We start from the raw sequence: 17,519 nt of genomic DNA on the forward strand, positions 1-17,519 counted from the left end.
AACAATTTTTTTCCAGGGAGGTAACAACTAAAAGCAAGAGGGAAAGATGACTAAATCACATAGTTCCCTTCAAAATTGTTTGGATAATTTAGCCTATTGATATTACAACATTGCTAAATTTATCAGACTGAATAGTTATACTTTGACAATATTGGTCAGTATTTCAGGGGTCAAAATTTCCATCACCACATCTATCAAGTTTATCCTACTGTCTAATTTAGTTCTGGCTGGTTTAACAAAGTACCATAGACTGGATGGCTTATAAGCAACGGAACTTTATTTTTCTTCGTTCTGGAAACTGGATGTTTGAGGTTAGTTCCCTTTTCTGGGTTGCAGACTGCCATCTTTTCATTGTATTCTCACGAAGTGGGAAGAAGGCAAGAGTACTCTCTGGAATTTCTTTTATAAAGGCACTAATCATATTCAGGAGGGCTCCACCTTATGGCCTAATTACCTCCCCAAAGCCTCAGCTTCTAATATCATCACATTGGGGGGTAGGGTTTAAATATTTATTTTGAGAAGACACAGACATTCAGTGCATTGCACCTACATCTGGACTGGTACACTCTGTATTGCCTCCTGTTCTTGAGAATGAAATATACACGCTTCCATCTAGTCCAACTCTTTCACTTTTGTGTGAGAGCTGTCTTTTACCTTCTCAATGATGTTATGCTAGCAGTTGTCACTTCTCAATCCTACATTATTCTTTTCTTTTTTTTCTCTATTCTGGATTATTCCCATAAGCATATTAACATTGTGTACCATTTTCTCAGCTACCACCCTATTTCTCTGCTTTCTCCCATAACTCCTCAAAAAAAAAAAAAAAAAAAAAAAAAAAGCCATTTATACTCACTGTATCCTCATCCTTCTACCTATTCATTCTTTTTATTTTATTTTATTTTTTAAATTAATTTATTTATTTTTGTTACAGATGTTTCTCCCCCGCCCCCAACTGATTCCTCCCTTCCCCACCCTCCCCACCCTGTCTCCACCTTTGTTGTCCATAACCTATTCATTCTTGAATACACTCCAATTAGTCTTTTGCCCCTACCTCTCCACTGAATCTGCTCTTGGAAAAGTCACCAGTGACCTCCATATTGCAAAATCAACGGTTAATTCTCAGTTATCTCACTCCAACTCTCTGCAGTATTTGAAACAGTTGTTCACACCTGCTATCTTGAAGCATTCACTTTCTTTGCTTGGCTTTCAGGGGCCCCCCTCTCTTGGGTCTTCTATGTAACTGGCAGGTCTGTTGGCTGATCACCTCTCATCCCCCACATTTCCAGTCCTTGGCATTTCCAGAGTTCATCCTTGGACTTCTCTCTTCTTTTTCCCTTGGTGATTTCACTCATTCTCAAGAAGTGTTCAGCTCTCAGCCACTCCTGGGGCCATCTCCCCTCAATGTCCTGCCACTGTACTGGATTCGATTCATGACTCTACTCCAGTAAAACTTGGAGCCCTTGTTCTTTCTCCATTCCACACTGGGCCCAGCCATAAGGGGACTGTCTTCCCTTTTTAATCCTCTGAAGCAGAGACATTTAATCCTGCTTTTCCCCCAGATAGCCAGGTACCAATGTTCCACCTTCTTTTGACTTTTCTTGGGAATTTGGAAAAGTCTAGTTATATCTCAGGAAAGAGAAAAAATTTTCTTTTCTCTTTGTTGAGTATCCAGCAGCAAAAATGAAATACAAGTAAGTTTCTCCATAGGTAACCTTGTTACAGATTAAATGAACACATTAATTAATGAAAGAGACCTGTACTTTGGTGACTGGTGTACCACTGATTGGATAATGACCTTACGAAGCAGATTAGTTTTCTAAAATTTAAATTCCTCAAGGCTTTATGAAATTGGTCATTTGTATTGCATTTTGATGTTTCCTACATTTCAGATAATAATATACTGCAAATGCTAACATAAAGCAAAGACATGGGTTCACTTGGCTGACCAAATTCTGGCAAAGCTGACTGGCCAGAAGGTGAAGGTTGCAAAGTACTGGGGTAAGGAGTCTGACTGAGGGGAGCAGTTCCAGGGAAGCAGAGGAGAAGGAAGAGGAGGAGGAGGAGGAGCGAGGAAGGTGGGAAGGAGGAAGAGGAAGAAAGTTGAAGAGGAGGAAGAAATAGAGGAGGGATACGGGGAGAGAAGGAGGAGGTAGAAGAAGAGAAGAGAAAGAAGGCCACTAAACACAACATGTTTCTTGGTCAGAAGAAGAGAGAGCCTCTAGACTAGATATTTTCTTTTGTGTTTCTATTTTTTTATCTATTATTTTATCATTTATAATTTCTTTTCAAATGTTATTTTAGATAATGTCATTGTTATTGTGACCTATGTTTCTGCAGGTCATAGTTTGGAAATATAGCTAGGTCACACTAAAAGAGAACAATTTTCTGACTTAGCATCTAAGGACAACCTTGTGGGAGTATTACCCCTCCTTAAATCCCATTGGGGCTGGGAGGATAGGGTATTCTAGCATAGTTCTGCAGATACCATCTAGCACCCTCTGGGGTGGACATGTGACTTCCTGGCTATAGACATGTACAAGGAAGTCACTAGGAGGATTCTAGTGACTCCACCCACTCAGCAACCCCTCTTCCCTTTGAGCTGCTTTTCACATTGTCACATGAGGATTTGATGTTTGCTGCTGCTAAAACTTGGAACATCCCAGTGGACACAGGTGATGCACAATTATGAACAGTAATACTATAGATCTAGACTTTTTGGCAGGGAAATACATTTATGTTAGTTGCTGATATAGTACCTATCATCAAAACCATTTACATAAAATTGTACTCAAGGGCATACATTTACACAGAGACCTGCCTAGGATTATGTTCACTTAAATATTAAGAGTGGTGAGATATTGGAGAATTTCTACTTTATTACTTGTATTTTTCTATAAGATTTGAGGATCAAATTTTTATGTAAATAATAAACTTTTAAAAGCCATATGGTTCTGGGCAATTCCCATTTATCTCATGTTATTTATAATGGCTTTTTAAAAAATAATGTGTTCCATTTAAAAAATTTTTTAATAAGACTCCAGAACTCACATGGTTTTTCTTGATGGTACAATCCTCAGACAGGAAATGTTTTGATTCTGGAATAACATTTCCCGATAAACATTTTTGGAAACATTTAAGCATTTCCTGATCTAAAAACTTTTGTGATTTTTCTTTGTGTATCCTATTGTTTTAATTAACAATACTCTCTAACCCTGTGGGACATAATCATCCTGTTAGAGAAAAAACAATTCAGAAAAACATGAGTTTTATTAGAAAGACATGTTCCAGTAACCAAGAAAATAAAATTGGCACAATTTTCAGTTAGTGGGAAAGAGAATAAATAGGCTCCCTTTAGCCGACATTTACGAAATTTTGATTCATTTAATTCTCCCAAATAAACTTTACATTCTTAAAACCAAAAAGATTAAAAAAAAAAATTCTAGGCCTCCAGAGTAAAATTGAAAAAGGGTCTTTCTTCCTTCTGCTAATTACCCTTTGCATGGCTGATTCTGCCAGGCCATCAGCACCGGGAGCCAGGGCCAGGCAACTATGATGGGGAACAAAGGAAATACAATCCACAGCTGTCTGTGGCCTGTGTGTTGTGTACCCTGTGTTCCCATAGTTGCTGTGACAAATATAATAAAGATAACCTTGCTCTTCTGGACCTTGTAATCTAAAGTGGAGAAATGCCACGAAAGCACAGGGGAGACAAAGCTGGAGATGAGTCTGGAAAGGCAATTCCTTGAGAGTGCTGATGAATTTCTTTCTTTCTTTTTTTTGTGGTATGTTTCCCTAGCAGGAACCAAAACCAGGACTCTCTGGTCCGCAGGCCAATGCTCAACCGCTGAGCCAAACTGGCCAGGGTGAGAGTGTTGATGAATTTTAAACAGAGATAGTTTGGAGAATGGCATGAAAGGGGCAGAGGACATAGGGAAAGAAACTGAGACATGGCTGCAGGAGTCCAGATGAATCACAGTGCAAGCTTGAATCTGAGCAGTGGCGTTTGGATGTAGAGGAGAGGACAAAGAGGAGATTAAACAAATACTTACATTACATAGTCTCTGTGGTCATTTTTCTCTTATTCTATTTTAACATCAATGGAGTCTTCAGCAGAATTTAACTTATCCCAGTTGCGGTAAGAGAAATAGACAAGGTGTTTTCCACCCACACTTGCATCAGATCTCTGAAGAAGGAACAGCTTGATCGTAGGCAGCCGGTGAAATTCGGAGCCAGGTTATCTGCAGGTTTGTTTTTGGTCCAATAGCTCCACCTCTTCATGTGATGATTAATAGGAAGACTCACCTCTCATACAGATAGGGTTGTGGCCCTGACCCCAGTGCAAATACAGTAGGCCATAAATCCCAGGACCATTTATAGACTTGATATTTTCTCCCTGTTCTGCCCTCAGTCTTCAGTGAGTTGGTGCTCCTCATATCATATCAGAATGGGAGCATTCTTACAACTCCTGGAGGGGAACTGGTCATTTACAGCCTTCCTACACAACTGGCTCTTGAACCAAATTGCCTTTTAGAGGACAGACCGTCCTGAAGGCTAGTCAGATATCAAACAAGGCTGCCCTGCAACAGCAGAAACTCAAAGCTGATGTTGCTACTCCAGGCTGAGCCGATGTGGGTCTGCAGAAGATATTGTAGCAAGTCTGCAACCTGGAGAAAAGGCAGGAACTGTCTTCCTGCCAAGTTGTTCAACATTCAGGATCTCAGGTCTGCTTTGGGTCAGGAGTGCCATCCCAACTGGTGAAAAAGCAAGGTACACATCAGTGAGAAAGTTTAAGAGCCCCATCTAGAAGAAACTCTGCTGAGACTCTATTATTTAGTACTGTTGTCTATTTAACCTTCTTCTTTTCTGAGATTCCTATCTGGTGTATTAGTTCCTAGCTAGAGTTTGGTGCATGAGACCTAAGTGACTGGAGAAAACTTGGAAACCAATTCATTTTCTCAGTTTGCAAGGCCGGTATAATGTTTCTAAAGTTCAGTAGTATAGTCTGAATTGATGATCTCATATATGTCACAGTGAAATAAGGAACAAAATTAAATATCTAACTCTTTTTGTAAATTGAAATAATTGACCATGTAGTCAGTAGATTGAGTTAAGGCTAGCTTCAGGGTTTCTAAAATAAAAATTAGGAGAGAGGCCTGCAAAAACATCCTGGCCCTGTTACCTGGAACTACCTAGCCTGGGAAATGGACCATGTACCAAACCCTTGTCCCAACATCACCACCCAAATGGCTATTGATCCTATTCCCAGAGGCCTTCCTAAGCAGCATATAGGAGAAATGAAGAGTGAGACTTTAGGTAAATTAGGAAGCAGTGATCAGTCAGTGGTGTACAATCCACTTCAAAATAGACAAGACACACACATCATGGAGAAATGAGGAAGATATGACAAAATGCTACCTGCCTGTGACTATATTCCAAGCTCTCCTAAATTCACGTCTCATTTCTACCCACGTCCAGTCTCTTTCCACAGGATTGGACAGGGCTTTCTTTTGGACTTTACTTTGATTAGGATTTGACAGTAGCTGCTCTCTGGCTTAGCTCTGGGCCTCCAAACCCTAGGATTCTCTCTCCACAAACCCTTGTCTGACAGCAGTTCTACCTTTTGTGATCTGCATCTGTGACCCAGCACTTCCACCTACTTAATCAATCACCATGCCCAGGCTCAAGTTTAACCAGTCTTCCTGGTTCCCATGATCTCAACTTCTTCTCTTTCCTTTCCCCAGTGGGGACATTCAAACTAGCTCATAACTCAGATATGTCTCCCACATCTCCCTAAAAGCTCAGAGAAACCACTGCCCCAAATAAACACCCCTCAGAAACTCACTGGCTTCCCCTTTTGTTTTAGTGCTTGGGACTTGAAGGTGATTATTTTGATTCCAGGGATACTCTTTCTGGCCCTCATCAGAAGACACAGGTCTATGGCTCCCTGACTGTATACATCTCAGAATGGAGAATTGTGTTTTGGTGATAATGCCAGAAAGCCGATCCCGCTGAGTCGTACAGTTCTCTTCTGTCCACACACCAGGTATGTAATTTCATGTCACAGCTATTTGTAGATGAAATGATGATGTTTTTAACATTGTCCCCCAAACTACTGTCTCAGGGCCTCTCCTTTGCCGTGAACTTATTTAACTTTAGAATATAAATTAGTGATAAGACATGAACATGGACAATGATTTGATGTGTGGAATCATGGCAACAATAACATTTATTGAATACTTACAATGTACCAGATACCAGGAACAATTAATCATAATGATAATAATTTACTGTATGCATATTATGCATAAGGCACTGTGCTAAGCCCTTACATATAACCTAATTTAATCATCACAACCACCCCATAAGATCAGAACTGTATTATTGTCTTCATTTTATGAATGAGAAACTTGAACTTAAGGAGGTTAAGTGACTTATTCAAGGTGAACTGGATTTCAAATCAAGGTCTGTCTGAATTTAACATCTAACAAGCTTTTTCTCTGTTTCTCTCTCTCAACTCAATTTTTTCTCAACTTAGAGCTGCTACGAATCTTTGTGTATAAGTTTTTGTATGGACATTATGCTCTTTTTCTCTTAAGTAAAATCCTAGTAGTGGAATGGTGTATGTTTAACCTTTTAAGAGTTTTTAAATATTTTTTTTTTTTTTTTGAGAGAGAGAGAAACACCAACATGAAAGGAACACATCGAGGGGCTGCCACCCGCACGACCCAACCCAGGCCGGAGACAAACTGCAACCGAGGCAGCGCACCCAGCGGGAACCGAACCCGGGTCTCTCCAGACCGCAGGACGACGCTCCAATCGCTGAGCCAAACCAGCCAGAGCTGTTAAATATTTTCTAAAGTGGCTGAGCCACTTTACATTCCCATCAGCAATGTATCAGAATTTCAGTTTTCCCACATTCTCACAAACACTCAATATGGTCAGCCTATCTAATTTTAGATATTCTAATAGATGTATACTAGTATCTGATTGTGATTTTAATTTGCATTTTTCTTTCTTTTTTTTTATCCTCACCTGAAGACATTTTTGCATTTATCTCCAGATAGAGCAGGAGGGAGAGAAGGAGGAAGAGAGAGAGAGAAACATCGACGTGACAGAGACACATCAAGTGGTTGCCACCCACACTACCCCAACCAGGGCCGCTACCCCAAACAGGGCCGGGGACAAACTGCAACCGAGGTATGTGCCCTTAGCGGGAACCAAACCCGGGACTCTCTGGTCCGAGGGCGGACACTCTAACTGCTGAGCCAAATCACCCAGGGGTTAATTTGCATTTTTCAAATGACTAATAGCAAAGGTGTGGGGAACAGGCACTTTTATGTATTGTTTGTGGGGCCATACATGGGAACCTCTTTTTAGTATTACAGTTTGAAATGTGTTACTTCAAATACATTTGTCTTGGGTTTGTGAATTTGCAAGTGGCAGAATACAAATTGTTACCTTCATCTCCTCTTCTTTGAGTCCTATCAAGAATCTACTCATACAAACCTTTAGTGAATAGTGTAAAGTCTTCTGACTATTTCATAGCAGAGAAAAAAGAGGAGCTTGATCATATACTTGCATAGCACACAGCCTACAATTCCCACGGGGGCTTCTTGTCTCTTCATGCCTGTCCTGATGGAGTGGCTCCCTTCTGATTCTTCCACCTCACAGCTGCCAGCCCCTTTCATTCCTTCTATTATGTAAAACAATTTATCTACCACCTTTTATCACTGGAGCATTCTCTTGAGGTTCTGAATTCTGAGTACTTTTTCTTTAAAACTAAAGCCAATGTATTCATTTTAATTTAAGTATTGGCTAGTCTCAAGCCTAAATCTTTAAGACATAACTTTCTGGTACAGTAGAATGAAGCATGTGATTCATGTCCCACGCGTGCCCAAAGCAAGCCATCGGCCAACTGCTGCCAGGGGAGCAATGAAAGTGCTCAGACACTTGTAAATGAAGAGAAAGGGACCAGAGACAAAGATGCTTGGGTCATCCCTTAGACAAAGCCTTTATCAATTGACCGATTCAATGGCATGGAAGGAAGAAATGGAGCAGAGCATCTGAGAAACGTCTACATCCATGCGTCTATGTACAAGGCCTTATACTGTGCAGTGACCGCCCAAGAGTCAAGATGACCCTGTAAGTGTTCTGGGATCAAAGTAGTATTCCCTCATTTGGAAGAGGGGAGGAAGGGAAGAAGATGATGTGGCAAAAACGACACAGTATCAGTTCTATTTCCTCATTAATAGAAGCCCCCAAATTTAGCTGTATTAGCCATTTAGAATAAAAACCCTACTGCTTTGCTCCCTTGAAGTTAAGTGTGGCATATGGCTAAGTTCTGAACGTTGGGATGTAAGCAAAAGGTGATGTTTACAGCTTCCTGAAAGCGTCCTAACAGAGAAGGGATATGCCCTTTCCCCCACTTTTCCTCCTCCTTCTTGCCTTAATGTGAATATGATGGCAGGATCTAGAGTAGTCTCTTGGCCACAAGATGGAAGTCAGATGTTGAGGATAGAGCAACAAGTTAGAAGAAACCTGAGTCTCTGATGATTGTAGAGTTTTGACACCAGCTTCATCTTCTTATGAATTCTCTTCACATTGTAGCTGAACCTATTTTAACTGATGCCAGTGGAGACATCACCTACTATAATGAAGGCATATCAAGAAGGCCTTGAGCTCTATGCTAAGGGGTTTATATTTTTTTATATAATGGGGAACAAACAATGAATTTTAGATAGGAAGATAAATAATAAAGTTCATTCACATTTGTGGTACTATTGGGTTTTCCCTTTACATCACTAAGAACTAAAGCACAATTTAAAAAAATTAATGCACAGATTATTAACTACATGAGCAAAAAACAGAAAAGGAACAATAGAAGTAAATTTGCCAATCTTAATCTTTACTGAAGACAAATTTAATATCCATATTATATAACTGAGAATTTAAAAAAACTAAATGGAGAATGTTGGAATAAACTTTTCCATTAATAATACCAATTTTTTGTTCTAGTTTTGAAGATTTATTAGTCTTCTGCGTAAAATTATTTACTGTCTTCTCTTAGGATTAATAACTATTAATGGTTCATCTAATAAGTAAGCAATAAGTTGAAATAAAAATAAGGAATTACAGATCACAGTAGCTTTATAAATGATCAAGATACATGTACAGATAAAATTTCAGATGTCCTTGCAAAGAGTTAAGATATAGTACATGTAATACATATTTCTTCTGGGGTTTGCTTATACTTTTGAGATACTAAGAATATTCAACTTATCATACAATAAAAATTTAGCCTTTGATAACTATAGCTTGGATAGATCACAAAGTGGAATCTTCAAAGTTTTCTCAATAAACTTTCTGTCCAAATAACTCAAAGACATCTGATGTCCTAAGGTGGATATATTAGTTTTTCTCATGTAATCAGTATCAGTGGGCCCTTGTACTGGCAGTTTGTCTTGGTCAGGAATTATTCTTGCATACCCATTTCTTACAGTGAATATGGAAGTAATTTTCCCCTATGCAAAGAAAATAATCTGGATCAATAACAAAGTCAAAGCCAGAGTTGTTTCAGGATAAACAGGTTTCAACAGTCCTAAGAGTTTTTCTTTAACAGTTTTTTTTTTTTTTTTTCACAACTGTGCAGTCACTGCCCTATTCTATTCTGCAAAACAAAACAAAAATTATTTGTTGTTGAAGATCAAGTTTTTCATTGGCATGGGACTATTTGGAATAAACCCAAGAGACAGTGGAATGTTGGGTCTCACCTCAAGTGGTTTTTTACTCTTTTAACTACATTTAACTAATCTCTAGCAATAATCTTATCACTGCCAAGTTCTTCAGTCAGATGATTGACAACTGTAAGTGAAAAAAGCTCTTGGATAAAAGCCAACTGATCGAATGGTCATAACGTGTCTGAAAACTGTCACCCAGGGCTACTTTTCCTGCTTTGGATGTTCTTAGAAACACCTTGTTAGCCTCTTCAAGGGCCACTGATGCTCTGTAGCCTGCAGCATTTGGAGGCTCCTCTTCCAGACAGTCCTAGTCATCCTCCACTCAGTTATCAAATTCCACACCCTCATCCTCGCTCTCAAAGGCAGGGCCTGCGATCTGGCCTGGCTGCTCCCTGGACATGGGCTGATTAGCAAGGCCTGGGTCTCCCTCTGTCTCTGCTTGACTGGGCCCCCTCCTCCTCCATTGGGCTTCCTCCTCCAGCTCTGGCAAGGCCGGGTTGTGGGAGTGGTACTGGGAGCTCTGGGTTCCCACTACCTACCTTCATCTGTGGAAGATCTCTCTGGCCAGCCATCACATTCATCTGTAGGTCACTGCTCTCTTCATACAGCTGGTATAGCTAATGCCTTTCTGACACTGTACCAGTGGCTCAACCTCTTGCAAGGTCAGCAATTCAATTTTTAATTTTTGGAGGAAACACCATAGTGTTTTCCACAGAGGCTGTACCAGTCTGCATTCCCACCAGCAGTGTAGTAGAGTCCCCCTTTCTCCACATCCTCACCAGCACTTGTTTGATGATTTGTTGATGTTAGTCATTCTGGTAGGTGTGAGGTGATAACTCATTGTCATTTTAATTTGAATCTCTCTGATGATTAGTGGCTTTGAGCACTTTTTCATATTTCTCTTGGCCATCTGTATGTCCTCTTTGGAGGGTGTCTATTAAAGTCCTTTTCCCATTTTTTAACTGGATTGCTTGTCTTCCTTTTGTTGTGTTGTATGAGTTATTTATATAGTTTGGAAATTAACCCTTTATTCGATGTATCATTGGCAAATATGTTCTTCATTACAGTGGGATGGATCCCTTTTCATTTTGTTAATGATTTCTTTTGCTGTGAAGAAACTTTTTAGTTTGATGTAGTCCATTTGTTTATTTTTTTCCTTTGTTTCTCTTGCTTTACGAGATGTATCTGTGAAAATTCTGCTACTTGAGATGTCTAACATTTTGCTGCCTGTGTTTTCTTCTAAGATTTTTATGGTTTCACAGCTTAGAAGTAAGTGTTTTACCAATTTTAAGCTTATTCTTGTGTATGGTGTAAGTTGGTGGTCTAGTTTCATTTTTTTGCATGTACCTGTCCAATTTTCCCAACACCATTTATTGAGGAGAGTCTTTACTCCATTGCATACGCTTGCCTTTCTTGTCCAATATTAATTGAATGTAATAGATTGAGTCCATTTCTGGGGTCTCTGTTCTGTTGCATTGATGAATGTGCCTATTCTTGTGCCAGTACCAGGCTGTTTTGATTACAATATAATTTGATACCTGGTGATCCGTCAAACCTTTGTTCTTTATTCTCAAGATTGCTATGGCTATTGAGGGTCTTTTTTGGTTCTATATAAATTTTTAGAATATTTGTTCTAGATCTGTGAAATATGCTGTTATTATTTTAATAGAGATTGTATTGAATCTATAGATTGCTTTAGGTAGTATGAACATTTTAATGATGTTAATTCTTCCAATTCATGAACATAGGATATGCTTCCACTTGTTTGTGTCTTCCTCTATTTCTTTTTTCAATGTTCCATAGTTTCCTTGATTAAGTTTATTCCTAGGTATCTTATTTTTTTGTTGCAATGATAAAATAAATTTTTTTAAGTTCCCTTTTCAGAGAGATCATTATTGAGATATAACATGCCATCAGTTTCAGGATGTTAATTTTGTATCCTGCTACTTTGCCAAATTCATTTATTAACTCTAGTGGTTTCTTGGTGGATTCTATACAATTTTCTACATACAATATCATATCATCTGTGATAGTGACAGTTTTACTTTATCCTTTATAATTTGGATGCCTTTTATTTTTTCTTCATGTCTGATCTCTGTAGCTGGGACTTCCAGTGCTATGTTGAATAACAGTGGTGAAAGCGGACATCTTGTCATATTCCTGTTGTATTTTTTTTAATAATTAATTTATTTATTTTTGTTACAGATGTTTCTCCTTTTCCCCCACTGATTCCACCCTCCCCCATCCTCCCCACCCTGTTCTCAGCTTTGTTGTTCATGTTCGTTGTTCATGCATACATGCATAAGTTCTGTGGTTTATCTCTCCCCCACCACTCCCTCTTCTGGGGATTGTCAGTCTGAACCCCACTTCCACGTCTCTGGGACTACCCCTTTCCTCAGACTGTTATGTTCATTATATTCCACAAATAAGTGAGATCATATGATACTTGTCTTTCTCTGCTTGGCTTGTTTCGCTTAGGATAATACTTTCCAGGTCCCTCCATGTCGTCTCAAAGGATAAGAGCTCTTTCTTTCGTACAGCTGCGTAGTACTCCATTGTGTATATGGACCACAGCTTTTTTATCCATTCATCTACTGATGGACACTTGGGCTGTTTCAAAATCCTAGCTATTGTAAATAGTGCTGCTATGAACACGGGCATACATATATTCTTTCTGATTGGTGTTTCAGGCTTCTTAGGGTATATTCCTAGAAGTGGGATCACTGGGTCAAATGGCAGTTCAATTTTTAATTTTTTGAGGTAACACCATATTGTTTTCCATAGTGGCTGCACCAGTCTGCATTCCCACCAGCAGTGTACTAGAGTCCCCTTTTCTCCACACCCTCGCCAATACTTGTTTGGTGATTTGTTGATGGCGGCCATTCTGACAGGTGTGAGGTGATACCTCATTGTTGTTTTAATTTGCATCTCTGATGATAATGAACACATGGGATTACATCAAACTAAAAAGCTTCTGCACAGCAAAAGAGACAATCATCAAAATGGAAAGGCAACCCACTGTATGGGAGAGCATAATTGCCAATGATACATCAGATAAGGGGTTAATTTCCAATATATATAGAATGCTCATACAATTCAACAAAAGGAAGACAAAGAACCCAATTAAAAAATGGGCAGAGGAACTAAATAGACACCTCTCTAAACAGGACATACAAATGGCTAAGAGACATATGAAGAAATGCTCAATATTCCTGTTCTTAAAGGAAACACTTTTAGTTTTTGCCCATTTAGTATGATGTTGGCTTTAAGTTTGTCGTATATGGTTTTTATTATTTTGAGGTATTCTCTGTCTATTCCTGTTTTTTTGAGCATTTTAATAAAAATAGGTGCTGGATTTTGTCAAATGCTTTTTCAGCATCTATTGATATAATCATGTGATTTTATCCTTCATTTTGTTAATGTGATATATAACATTTATTGATTTGTGAATATTGTACCAGCCTTTCATCCCTGGAATAAATCCCACTCGATCATTGTGTATGATCTTTTTAATTTATTGCTGGATCTTATTTGCTAATATTTTGTTGAGGATTTTTGTTCATCAGGGATATTGACCTGTGATTTTCTTTATAGTGTCTTTATCTGGTTTTGGAATTAGGATAATGCTGGCCTCATAAAAAGAGCTTGGAAGTCTTCCTTTCCTTTGAATTTTTTGAGGAGGATAGGTGTTAGTTCTTCTTTGAATATTTGGTAAGCTGCTCTGTTAAACCATCCTGTCCAGGAATTTTATTGCTGAGAGTTTTTTTTTTTTTTTTTTTTTATTGCTTCAATTTTATTAGTTGTTATTGGTCTGCTCAGGTTTTCCGTTTCTTCCTGATTGAGTTTGGGAAGATTGTATGTTTCTAGAAATTTGTCCATTTCTCCCAGGTTATCCAAGTTGTTAGCATAGAGTTGTTCAAAGGATTTTCTCACAATCCTTTGTATGTCTGTGGTGTTAGTTTTTATTTCACCTCTTTCATTTCTGATTTTATTTATTTGGGTCCTCTCTCTTGTTTCTTGAAGAGTTTGGCTAAAGGTTCATCAATCATGTTTTTCTTTTCAAAGAACCAGCTCTTGGCTTCATTGATCTCTTCTACTGATTATTTTTCAGTTTCTGTGTCATTTTTTTCTGCTCTGATCTTTATTATTTCCTTCCTTCTACTTAGTCTGGGCTTTTCTTGTTGTCCTCTTTCTAATTCTTTTAGTTATAGTGTTAGTTTATTAGAGACTTCTCTTGATTTTTGTTTGTTTGTTTGTTTGAGGTAGGCCTGTATTTCTGTGAACTTGTCTCTCAGACTGCTTTCGCTGTGTCCCATAGATTTTCGGGTTGTTGATTGTTCATTTTCATTTGTTTATAGGAGTCATTTATTTCTTCCTTGATTTCATTAGTAACTCATTCATTTTTTAATAACATGCTCTTTAGTATCCATGTGTTTGCATGTTTTTGAGTGTTTTTATTGTAGTTGATTTCTAGTACCATGCCATTGTAATCTGAGAAGATGCTTGATATGATTTCAATCTTCTTGAACTTGTAGAGACTTATTTTGTGTCCTAACATGTGGTCTATCTTTGAGAGTATCTGGTGTGCACTTGAGAAGAATGTATATTCTGCTGCTTTGGAATGAAATGTTCTGTAAATGTGAGTTAAATCCATCTTATCTAGTGTGTCATTTAAGTTCTGTTTTCTTGTTGATTTTTTGTCTGGAAGATCTATCCAGTGATGTCAATGTGGTATTAAAGTCCCCTACTCTGACTGTATTGCTGTCTATATCTTCCTTAAAGTCCTCCAAGAGCTTTATATATATATTTAGGTGCTCTTATATTGGGTGCATATATGTTTACCAATGTTATATCTTCTTGTTGTATTGATCCTTTTAGTATTATGTAGTAGTTTTCTTTGTCTCTTATTATGGCCTTTGCTTTGGTGTCTATTTTGTCAGATATAAGTATTACTACCCCTGCTTTTCTTCATTTTCATTTGCATGAAAAAAGTTTTTTCCATCTCTTCACTTTCATCATGTGTGAGTCTTCTGTTCTGAGGTGGGTCTCTTTTAGATAGCATGTACAGGGTTTCCCCCAAAAATGTATACAGGGTGTCTATAGATTCTAATACATATTGAAAAGGCAATTATTTTAAAAATAAACACTGGCTTTATAGTTACACTTTCTTTTATGTTTTCATTTTTGGGGGATACTCATATTTTATCCATTCAGCTACCTATGGCTTTTGGCTGGAGCATTTAAACCATTTACATGTACAGTTATTATTAACAGGTACTTATTTATTGCTATTTTTATTAATTATGGCTATATTCCTCTCTCTATTTCTACTTCTTAGAGCAGTCCTTTTAACATTTCTTGCATTGCAGGTTTAGTGGTGATAAACTTTGCTCTTTATTTCATGTTCAGTTTTGAATGATAGCCTTGTTAAATAGAGTAGTCTCGGTTTTAGATGCTTGCTTTTTATTACCTTCAATATTTCATACCATTCCTTCTGGCCTGTAGTGTTTCTGTTGAGAAATCTGCTGACAGTCTTAGAAAAGATCCTTTGTAGGTCACTGATTGTCTCTCTATTGCTTCCCTTAAGTTTCTCTCTTTGTCTTTAATGTTTGCCATTTTAATTATGATGTGTTTTGGAATGGTCTCTTTGGTTTCATCTTGATTGGTACCCTCTATGCTTCCTGAATTTGTGTGGCCTTTTTTTTTTTTTTTTTTTTTTACCAGTTTATGGATGTATTCTTTCATTATTTCCTCAGTTTCTCTATCCCTTGCTCACTTTTTTCTTCTGGTACCCCTGTGTTGTGGATATTATTGTTTCACATTGTCCCAAATTTCCCTCAAACTGTCCTCATGCTTTTTTAAAAGGATTTTTTCTTTCTGCTGCTCTGATTGAGTGTTATTTTTTTCCCTACCTTGTCTTCTAATTTACTTATTTGATCCTCTGCTTCATTGAGTCTGCTATTTAAAAAAATTCTCACCTGAGGATATTTTCCCATTTATCTTCAGATAGAGTGGGAGGGAGGAAGAGAGAGAGAAACATTAATGTGAGAGGGACACATCGACTGGTTGCCTCCCACATGACCCAGACCAGGGCTGGGGACCCAACTGCAACTGAGGTACATGCCCATGAGTAGAATCGAACCTGTGACTCACTGGTCCGCAAGTTGATGCTCTAAATGCTGAACCAAACTGGCAGGGGTGAGCCTGCTTTTAATTCCTTCCAGTGTATTTTTTTTTATTTAACAGTTCATTATGATTTATAAGTATCATTTTAAAGACACTGGTTCATTAAATCATGTAGAAATAAGTATGCAGAAAGTTTGCAAAACAAAACATACTTTAAACCTATATAAGTATAGATATAATCTGAAATTCCAGTTTTTTTCAGTCACTTCATTATTATGCTATGGCAGCCAAATAGTCCTTAACTTCATTTGGAGTAAGCCTCTTAAATCCAGTTCTATTGCAGATTCCAACTTCTATGTTATCTTCTGTTATTTGCCCTTCAAAGCTTTCCTTTAGGGTTAATATGGCTGTATGAACGGCATCTTAAAGTCTAGATCTTCATTGTATCTTTTCTCAAGAAAAGTTCTCCCATTCACATAGTTCTTTCCCATTGCTGTGGCTTTCTAGGCAAAGTAAGCTCCTGATGGATCTGACTAAAATAAATATCGTCGTCCCTCATTCCAAACACAAATTAGTAAAGAAATTCCAAATGGATGAATACCACCAGACTGGGTATATTCTTGCATCACAGAAGCTACTCTGTACCAGCTGAGCTGTGGGAATGGGTTCTTGGCAAAGAAGATAACATTGCTGGGCTAGTTTTTTAGCACTGTGCACAGGCACTCTGTAATCTGGGCCCATGCCACTATGCACCAAGCCCATATGTTTGGTAATTGGGTCCACTTTGTGTCCACTTTGTTCATCATACAGAATGGATTTTTGTTTCTTCTCTGTTGCTAATGCCACACCATTTGCAGCTGTAATTCCCACTGAAGGGGCTCCTCCAGCTATAGCAGCCAAAACATATTCAGTCTGGACAAGTTTACCAGATGGACTGAACATAGTCAACAAAAAGCTATAAACGTGCTCTGCCATCTTTACCTGGAGAGCAAACATGTCCACACATCTGTGTACTGCGGCCGCCTTCTTTTCATTTCCCTTTCGAGTGTATTCTTGATGTCAGATATGTTATTCTTCATTTCTGCCTGGTTACTATACATAACTTATATGTCTTTTTCTTTTTAAAATATGTTTTTATTGATTTTTTTGAGAGAGAGGAAGAGAGAGAGAGATAGAAACGTCGATGTCAGAGAGATACATCAATTGGCTGCCCCTTGAATTCCCCCCGCTGGGGATTGGGCCCTCAACCCTGGCATGTACCCTGATGGGGAGTCAAACTGGCACCTCTCAGTCCATGGGACAACACTCAATCCACTGAGCCACACCAGCTGGGCTATATGTTCTTTTCATGCTGATGTAGTTACCACTAAGTTTTTTGTTGTTCCCACTATGTTCCTTGTAGTTCCCATCAAGTCCCTTGCAGTTTTCACTAAGTTCCTTGAGCATCTTTATAACCATTATTCTGAACTCTATGATAATTTGCTTACTTCCATCTTGTTTAGGTGTTATTCTGGCAATTCCTCCTTTTCTTTACATTGGGGATTATTATTATTTTTTTTGTCTCCCCATTTTAGTGGTCTCTTTGTGTTTGTATCTATATATTAGATATACTTTCTATGGCTCCCAGTCTTCGTAGCATGGCCTTTTATAGTAAAT

The 17,519-nt window shown here is 38.3% G+C and overlaps 2 pseudogenes; both read right to left on the reverse strand.

Moving 5' to 3' along the window:
• Positions 1-9,805: 9,805 nt before the first annotated feature.
• Positions 9,806-10,824, reverse strand: LOC118622450 (annotated as a pseudogene).
• Positions 10,825-16,136: 5,312 nt separating this feature from the next.
• LOC118622871 lies at positions 16,137-16,838 on the reverse strand (annotated as a pseudogene).
• Between the last annotated feature and the right edge of the window lie 681 nt (positions 16,839-17,519).

This window comes from Molossus molossus, unplaced genomic scaffold (assembly GCF_014108415.1).
Source record: "Molossus molossus isolate mMolMol1 unplaced genomic scaffold, mMolMol1.p scaffold_m16_p_9, whole genome shotgun sequence".
NCBI classification, from domain to species: Eukaryota; Metazoa; Chordata; class Mammalia; order Chiroptera; family Molossidae; genus Molossus; species Molossus molossus.